Consider the following 8,411-nt stretch of genomic DNA (forward strand, 5'->3'; position numbering starts at 1 on the left):
GTTCAAGCAATTCACCTGCCTCAGTCTCCCAAAGAGCTGGGACTACAGGTGTGAGTCACTGCGCCTAGCCAGTTCTGCAATGTTTATTAAAGCCCTGGACCCAGAAATTGCTTCCCTAGCAGCTTGTTCTTTTTTTATTATTATTTTATATTTGAGACAGGGATCTATTTTTCCCAGGCTGGTCTCGAACTCCTGAGCTCAAGAGATCCTCCTGCCTTGGCCTCCCTAGTATCTGGGACTACGGGCACATACCACTGGGCTCGGCTACTGGCAGCTTATCCTTGATACTTGAATTTCCACCCTTAGAGTCAGAGTCATAGAATGTTGAAGATGGAATGAAGAGTTAAGACCATCCATCTAGTACTGTCTTAGTTCAGAGGCAAAAACCCGTGGGCAGAGAGATCACAGAGGGCCTTCACATATATCGTTGCCTCCCACAGCTGCCTCTGTGTGAATTACCATTGACACTGGCAGCCTATGTAGCTCATCCAGGTTCATTCCTGCAACTGACCAGGTTTTGTACCTGGACTTCAAAACCTGCTTTTCTGATTGCAGATTCTATTATGCCACAAATGGAATCCCTAGAGCTTAAATATCCTGACATTCATGAAGAGTAAGATTAAGAAAGAGACTTACCCACAGGAACATCTAATAATGTTAGGGTCTATGTACACATTGTTACGAGCTGAACTGTGTCCCCACCCCCACTCCCATATCATTATGTTGAAGCCCTAATCCTGGCTACCTCAGAATATGACTGTATTAAAGATAGAGTCTTTAAAGAGGTGATTAAGTTAAAATAATGGCATTTGGATGAGTCCAATCTGCCTGGTATCCCTATAAGAAGAGGAAATTTAGACACTCTACATAGAAAAATGAAGATAAATGCACACACAGAGGAAAGACCACATAAAGACACAGCAAGAAGGTGGCCGTCTGCAACCCAAGGAGAGTGGCCTCAGGAGAAATCAAACCTGCCGACACCTTGATCTTGGACTTCTAGGTCCTGAAATGGGAGGAAATAAATAAATCTCTGTTGTTTAAGTTGCACAGTTTGAATTACTTTGTTACAGCAGATCTAGCAAACTTATCCATACATCATGAGTTTGTGGGTAGCTAAAGAGAGGCTGCCCTGGCTGGGTGCAGTGGTTCACACCTGTAATCTCAGCACTTTGGAATGCCGAGGTGGGCGGATGGCTTTAGCTCAGGAGTTCAAGAACAGCCTGGCCAACATGACAAAACCCTGTCTCCACAGAAGATACAAGAATTAGCCAGGCATGATGGTGCAAGCTTCTAGTCTTAGCTACTCAGGAGGCTGTGGTGGGAGGATCGCTTGAGCCAGGGAGGTCAAGGATGCAGTGAGCTGAGATCATGCTACTGCACTCCAACCTGGGCAACAGAATGAGACCCTGTCAAAAACAAAAAACCGAGAGGCTGCCTATGAGATAATAACCAACATATATGGAGTGCTTACTCAGACAAGGTGCTAAGCACTTTAGGTGTTAACTAATGAACTAATAACTCAATGAATATTAACAATAAGCATATGAGGTAGATTATATTACAGTGCCCCCTTTATAAATTAGGAAGTTAAGAAGCAGTAAAGTTAAGTCACTTACCCTGAGTCGCACATCTGGAAAGTGACTGGGCTAAGACTTGAACCGAGGCAGCTTGGATTCCAGAGTCCAGGCTCTGAAGGAACTAGTTAGTCAGTTATGACCATTTCTATCTTCCAGATGAGGAAACTAAGACTTAGACACTGGTCCAACCCACAGCCAGGGTGTGGCAGAACCAGAATTTCCAGTTCTTTGTACTTCATCACAAACCGAATCCCTGGAATGCAAGAATCCTGAAAGTTGTTAACTGAAGGAAGGAAAGGGGCCCACCTGGAGAAGGAAGAGCAAAAATCTATTTATACACAAAATAGCTTTGCAAGGGGAAGAGGCACCTGATATAAAAGTTTTGGGCCACTTGAAGCATGACAGGGAGATGCTAAAATGGAGCCAGAATCTGAGAAGGCTCGGAAGAGGTGGAAATACCAACTGCAGAGCTTCGAAGAGCGCCATATCCCTCACCTCCTCTTCAGAGCCTCTCCTCCCTGTTGCTACTGCCAAGAGAAGAGAGGTAGGGTATTTTGCCTAAGGTCACACAACTAGGAAGACAATTGGCGGGATGCATTCAGGTCTCCTAACTACAACTCCACTCTCTTCTTACTTTTATTTTTAGTCTTGACAGATATTTATGAAGTACCTACTATGAGCCAGATACGGCATGCTGACAATACAAGGATCACGGACACAGCAGGCCTCACAGTCTGGGAGAAAGAGGCACATGAGCAGGTGATGGGAACAGAGAGGTGGCCAGGTGATCGGTCACTGTCACCCTATGTTCTTTTGTCTGCCGGTATTTTCCCCTTTTTCAGTCTGACTGTTGATGCTCCCTGTCTTAGGAAATGTGGCAGAGGAGAAGCAATAAAGGCCCGTCAATCCCTGCCTCTCGTGTTCCCTGAATTCTAAATTCCCGAAGTCCCTGGTAGGGGAACTGAGAGGAGGTGGGGGATAGACAAATGTTTGGAAGAAGTAGGGTCAGGGGAGTGCTTCCTCCAGGCATTGGGGAAGGAGAGAAGATGAAGAGTTCATAAGGTAGAGGGGGCTGTGGGCCAGAGAGCAGGGGGAGCCTGCCTACAAATGGGCTCTGGGAAGGTGGCCGGATCCCAAAGCAGGAGTGGCAGTGGTTGTGTCTATGCAGAGGCCACTGTGCATAGCTTCCAGGATCTCTAGCCTGGGTTGGGCATTGCCAAGACAACTCCTGGACTTGAAAGGGCCATGAAGAGGAAACTAGGGATATCTCTATGGCAACCTGTGATTAACACATGCCCTGAGACCAGATAGACAACCCCCTTAGCACTGAAATTGAGTCAGGATATGGGTTCCAAATAAAAATCAAGGAGAGAGAGAGAACAATAAGGTAAGACATTTCTGGCATGCCTGAAATTCCTACCTGCTATGTTATAAGAGACACAAACCAAAGTACATGGGAACATACTGGCCAACCAGTATGGCTCAGGGAAACAAGTCAGGAAGGGCATTCAAGGTCGGGGAACAGCACATGCAGTGACACTAAGGAGAAGAGCCTTGTGGACTGCAAGGCAACCAGTGTGCTGGAACTTGGAGTGCATGTGGATTGGTGGATGTGAGCATCCAGAGAGGTAAGCTCTGCCTTGAAGCATCTTATGAACTATGCTGATTGGTTGGATTTTATCTTGAAGACAATGGTGGGCTATTCACAAGCTATGGCTAGATTTTATCGTGAAGACAATGATGGCCTATTCACAGACTATCATCAGGAAATTTATGGAATTTACATTGAATTTTTAAAATGTCTTTAGGGGCCGGGCATGGTGGCTCACACCTGTAGTCCTAGCACTTTGGGAGGCTGAGGCAGACAGATTACGAGGTCAGGAGATCCAGACCATCCTGGCTAACATGGTGAAACCCCGTCTCTACTAAAAATACAAAAAAAATTATCCAGGCGTGGTGGCAGGTGCCTGTACTCCCAGCTACTCAGGAGGTTGAGGCAGGAGAATGGTGTGAACCCGGGAGGTAGAGCTTACAGTGAGCCAAGATCGTGTCACTGCACTCCAGCCTGGGCAACAGAGCGAGACTCCGTCTCAAAAAAAAAAAAAAACAAATGTCCTTAGGAACAATGCATATAGTAGTAGCTTAGGTCAGAGTGAGAAAGGGAAGAGAAGACCAGTAAAAATGACAAATAACTGAAAAAGACAGGGAGAGGGTTACTGGAAAAAACGAAGAGATTTCCAACAGTAAAAGCTGCTGGACTTAATTCATGATTGGACACTCTGAATAAGGCAGAGGGAGGAGTCAAGGATAATACCCAGGTTTCCGACTTAGGTGACTGAGTGGATCGTAGTGCTATTAACAGACATAGAGTCACAGGAGGAGAGGCTGTTTAGAGGAGGAAATATTGACCTAAGTTATAGATATGATGATTTGATGTGTTATTTGGGATGCTTGTGGCTGCAAGTAACAACCACCACAGCAACAAACCCATACAAACCATGAGAAAATGTATTATTAATATTCAACATAGTCGAAAGCCCCAGTCCTAGATGAGGTACAATCAACTTGTTCATAAGCACATGGATTCCATCCTTTTCTTATGACTTCAACCTGACATTGGTTCTCCTCATGGCTGCAGACAGTTGTCACCACTCCAATATTACAAGGTTCAGCATTGAAAGGAAGAAGAGGGACCGTTTTTTCATGTGTCTTCTTAGGAGGGAGAAAAACCTTTCCCAGACGTCCCCAGTAATCATCTCCTTTATATTTTACTGGCAGAAGTGGGTCATGAGCTTGCTCCTAAAATAATCACTGGCTTTAGCCAACAATCAGGAATGAAACGGCAGTTGGGGAGTCCACCACCCCACCTCTATAAGGAGGTTGTGTCACATGCAAATGGAGATAGCATGAAAACAGTTGGAAACCAGAATCAGAAGACAGAATTTGGCTGAAGATATCATAGAGGAGTTAACTGCAGGCAAGGCTGAGAAGGAGCCCTAGCCGAGACAGGGGCAGAGAGGAGAAAAAGGAGCAAAACACAGAACTCTGGAGAACACCTCTATTTAAGGGAGGGGCTACTTGAGAAGGCGATATTAGAGTTTAATAGCTGAGAACTTGACTGTGGATTCAAACTGACCTAGGTTGGGATTCCCATTCCTGCTACTTATTAGCTATGTGACCTTGGGTGAGGATCCCTTAAATCACTCAGAGCCTTAGTTTTCTTATCTTTTTTAAAATAATAATTTAATTTTTTTTTTTTCTGAGACAGAGTCTCACTCTGTCGCCCAGGCTGGAGTGCAGTGGCGCAATCTCAGCTCACTGCAAGCTCCACCTCCCCAGTTCAAGTGATTCTTGGGTCTCAGCCTCCCAAGTAGCTGTGATTACAGGCTTGCGCCACCATGCCTGGATAATTTTTATATTTTTTGTAGGGATGGGGTGTCACCATGTTGGCCAGGCTGGTCTCGAACTCCTGACCTCAAGTAATCCGCCTGCCTCGGCCTCCGAAAGTGCTGGGATTACAGACATGAGCTATCGCTGCCTGAAGTTTTCTTATCTTTAAAATGGAACCAATAAGCTCAGGAATGCTATGAATTGTTGATACGAAGATGCATACAAAGCCTAAGCACAACTTCAGTCCACAGTTGCTACCCCATAACTGTTGAGAAAAAAGAGAGCAGCCTAGGTGAGGGTCTTAGAAGGAGTGATAGAGAAAGCTGGAGGATAGCCAGGATGGGATGGTGTCATTGAAGCCACAGGGTAAGAGAACTTCAAGGAGGAAAGAGTGGGCAATTATGTCATCTGGCTGAAGAGAGGTCAGGTCAGAAGAGGACTGAAAAATGCCCTTTGGATTTAGCAATTAGAAGATCACTGGTACCCTTGACAAGAACACTTTGAGTGGAGTGCTGGGGCTGGAAGCCAGGAAGCCGGGGTCAGTGGTCAAGCCCGGAATCCAAACTGCCTGGCTGCCAACATCAGTGTTCTCTTCGCTATGCCAGGAGCTGCTTCGTTTTGAGAATCCCCATTGAAGTCATGCCTCAAAAATACTCATTTAGAGAGCAGTAAACAGTAGGATTCCACAATCTGTGAATGAAAATGGCCCCACTTCATCCTTTTACATTTTTTTGTGGGTAAAGCGAAGGTGTTTGTTTCCTTTCATTAGAAATATGTTACATCTTTTTGGAGGGTTTGTATTTACCATTTTATTGACATGTGCGTCTTTCTTATATAACGTATTTTGCAAAAATTAAAACAAACAAACAAAACAAAACCCAAACAACATATGTGCTTTGCATGAAACTCAGAAAGTTCAAACCCCTCGCTCTGGATACGTGTTCGAGGCAAAGCCTGGGACTAGGAAAACTCTAGGAGAACCGTGCAACTTGGCAAATCCTCCTTTAATAAATGCTAGCAGTTGCATTTGAGATTGATTTGGTCATACGGATCGTGTTTGTCAGGGCTGTCATTAAAAGTCTAATATTTTCCTCATTGCAGACTGTCTCCGAGTAATCCAAACGTGGGCAGCAGCTAAGCATGGTCAATTTCAAGACCTCCTTCCTGCTACCCACCTCCCCCTCCCAGCTATCTCAACTCCCAAGTGGATGATCCCTCATCCCTAGCAACAACTGCAGCTGCTACTGTTTCTTGACTCTGGCGAAGAAAGTGGGCTTGGGGCCAGGCCTTCTGTCCAGAGCTCCCTGTGGAAGATGCTAGAAGAGAGCAGCACACACTCTCTCACCGTCAGTGACCCAAGTTCATCACCTTGACCAAACATCTGGATTACAACACACAGAGTTCAAAGGTCCAGAATGTGTGTCTGCACCTGGCCGGGCTGTTTAAACGGAGCTGACCTTAAACCAAACACCCGTCCTTGGTGCTGTTATTTGTGTGGAAGATTGGATGCCAAATATAAATATTAACTACAGCATCTTCTCTCCACAGGCTTTGTGACTAAAGGATGCATATAAAGGATACATATTCACCATCTACTGTGCATGAAGAGCTACCCAACTCTACTCTGAGTACCAGACTCTTCTCCCTAGCAGGCAGATTTCCTTTCTACTAACCGTTTTTTAATGTTTGTTTGCCTGAATTGTATTGCAACTCCCTTCTGCCATGGAGCCCTCACTGGCCTCTTCATTTCAGGTCATCAGGTGGAAAGCACGCTGCAGAAAGGACTGTTCCCATGCCCAGGAGAGGCTTGCAAGTGAGCTGCATGTAATCACCCCCTGGCAGAATGCAGTGCAGGGGGCTGGGGTTACAGTCAGCGAGGAGTACAATGATGCTTTGGAGTGGAAGTGAGCTTTCAAATCTCAGCAGCCCTGAGTGATTCCTCCGCTTAGGGTGAGTGTGTGTGTGGCGGGTGTGGTTGAGAACTGCCAGGGGCACAGCAAGCATGGCAGTCGAGGGACAAGTTAGACCATGAGGTTTCTGGGCACAGCACTGGACTTGGTTTTTCTGTTTTTAGAAAGAGGCCTCAAGCCTCAAGATAGAGCATTATTTTTTCCCACAAACATGATTTCACCTATTGTCTTGATTGTCATTGCTATCCAGTGTACTAAGTACTAGGGAACAGGGCCATATGTGATAATATTATGGGAGAAGAGAAGACAAGGCACAAAACCCTGACTAGGATACTTCGGTTAGAGAGAAAGAAGTGATTGAATGGGAGCATTCAATCATTCCTTCATTCAACACATAATTACTGAGCACCTATTATGTGCCAGCACCACGCTGGCTACTAGAGCTATAATGATGAAGATGACAGCTGCTCACATCACAGAGCCCACTCTTTCATGAAGCTAGACTGCATGCCTACTGGGTGCCATGCCCTGGGAGGTGCCCTCCTAGATAACAGCCTTTGAAAGCAGATGAGACAATAAGACAAGTCACTTCAAAAATGTGCCACGAGCTGGGCGTGGTGGTTCACGCATGTAATCCCAGCACTTTGGGAGGCCAAAGTGGGCAGGTCGCTTGAGGTCAGGAGTTCAATACCAGCCTAGCCAACGTGGTGAAAGCCCGTCTCCACTAAAATTACAAAAATTAGCGAGGCATGGTGGTGGGTGCCCATAATCCCAGCTACTCAGGAGGCTGAGGCAGGAAAATTGCTTGAACCTGGGAGACAGAGGTTGCAGTGAGCCAAGGTCACACCACTGCACTCCAGCCTGGTGACAGAGTGAGACTCTGCTCAAAAAATAAAATTAAAATGTACCATAAGTGTGGTGATCAAGGAAGACCAGGAAGCCATGGATGATAAGAAGGAGACCTGGTCTAATTCCATAGTTCTCTACTGGGGGCAATTACTTTCCACAGGTGACATTTACAGTGTCTGAAGACATTTTTGGTTGTCACATGGGTGGGTGGGGTTGCTACTGGCATCTAGTAAGTAGAAGCCAGAGATGCTGCTAGACCATCTACAAGGTACAGATCAGTCCCCCACAAAAAGAATTATCTAACTCTAAAGGCCAGTAGTGCTGAGGTTGAGAAACTCAGGTCTGGTCCTTGGGTCAGGTAATGCTTTTGGGAAGAAGTGCAGTTTGACTTGAAAACTGAACGAAGCCAGGAGTTCAGAGTGCTGGGAATTGATCTCCACCATCTAATCAGAGGAATTAGTGGAAGGAAAGAGGAATTCACAGGAGCTTGAGCTCAGGATACAGGGACAGTGAGGGGAGGTCATAGGAGATGAAATGCAAAAATCAGTGTGTACTCAGAGAGACTAGAGGGCCTTCTATGCTGTGCTATGAAATGTGGACTTTATTTGGAGGGCATGATAGCCAATACAGTCTCTAAACCATACCCCGCTCACATACACACATACCCTCTTGGAAATTGTTA

The 8,411-nt window shown here is 45.7% G+C and overlaps 1 long non-coding RNA gene across 1 annotated transcript; it reads left to right on the forward strand.

Moving 5' to 3' along the window:
* Window positions 1–1,831: 1,831 nt before the first annotated feature.
* Window positions 1,832–7,090, forward strand: LOC115899204. Its single transcript, XR_004058902.1, has 3 exons — window positions 1,832–2,124; window positions 2,227–2,339; window positions 6,519–7,090. It is a non-coding gene; the product is annotated as an uncharacterized LOC115899204 (long non-coding RNA).
* Window positions 7,091–8,411: the final 1,321 nt, after the last annotated feature.

This window comes from Rhinopithecus roxellana, chromosome 1 (assembly GCF_007565055.1).
Source record: "Rhinopithecus roxellana isolate Shanxi Qingling chromosome 1, ASM756505v1, whole genome shotgun sequence".
NCBI classification, from domain to species: Eukaryota; Metazoa; Chordata; class Mammalia; order Primates; family Cercopithecidae; genus Rhinopithecus; species Rhinopithecus roxellana.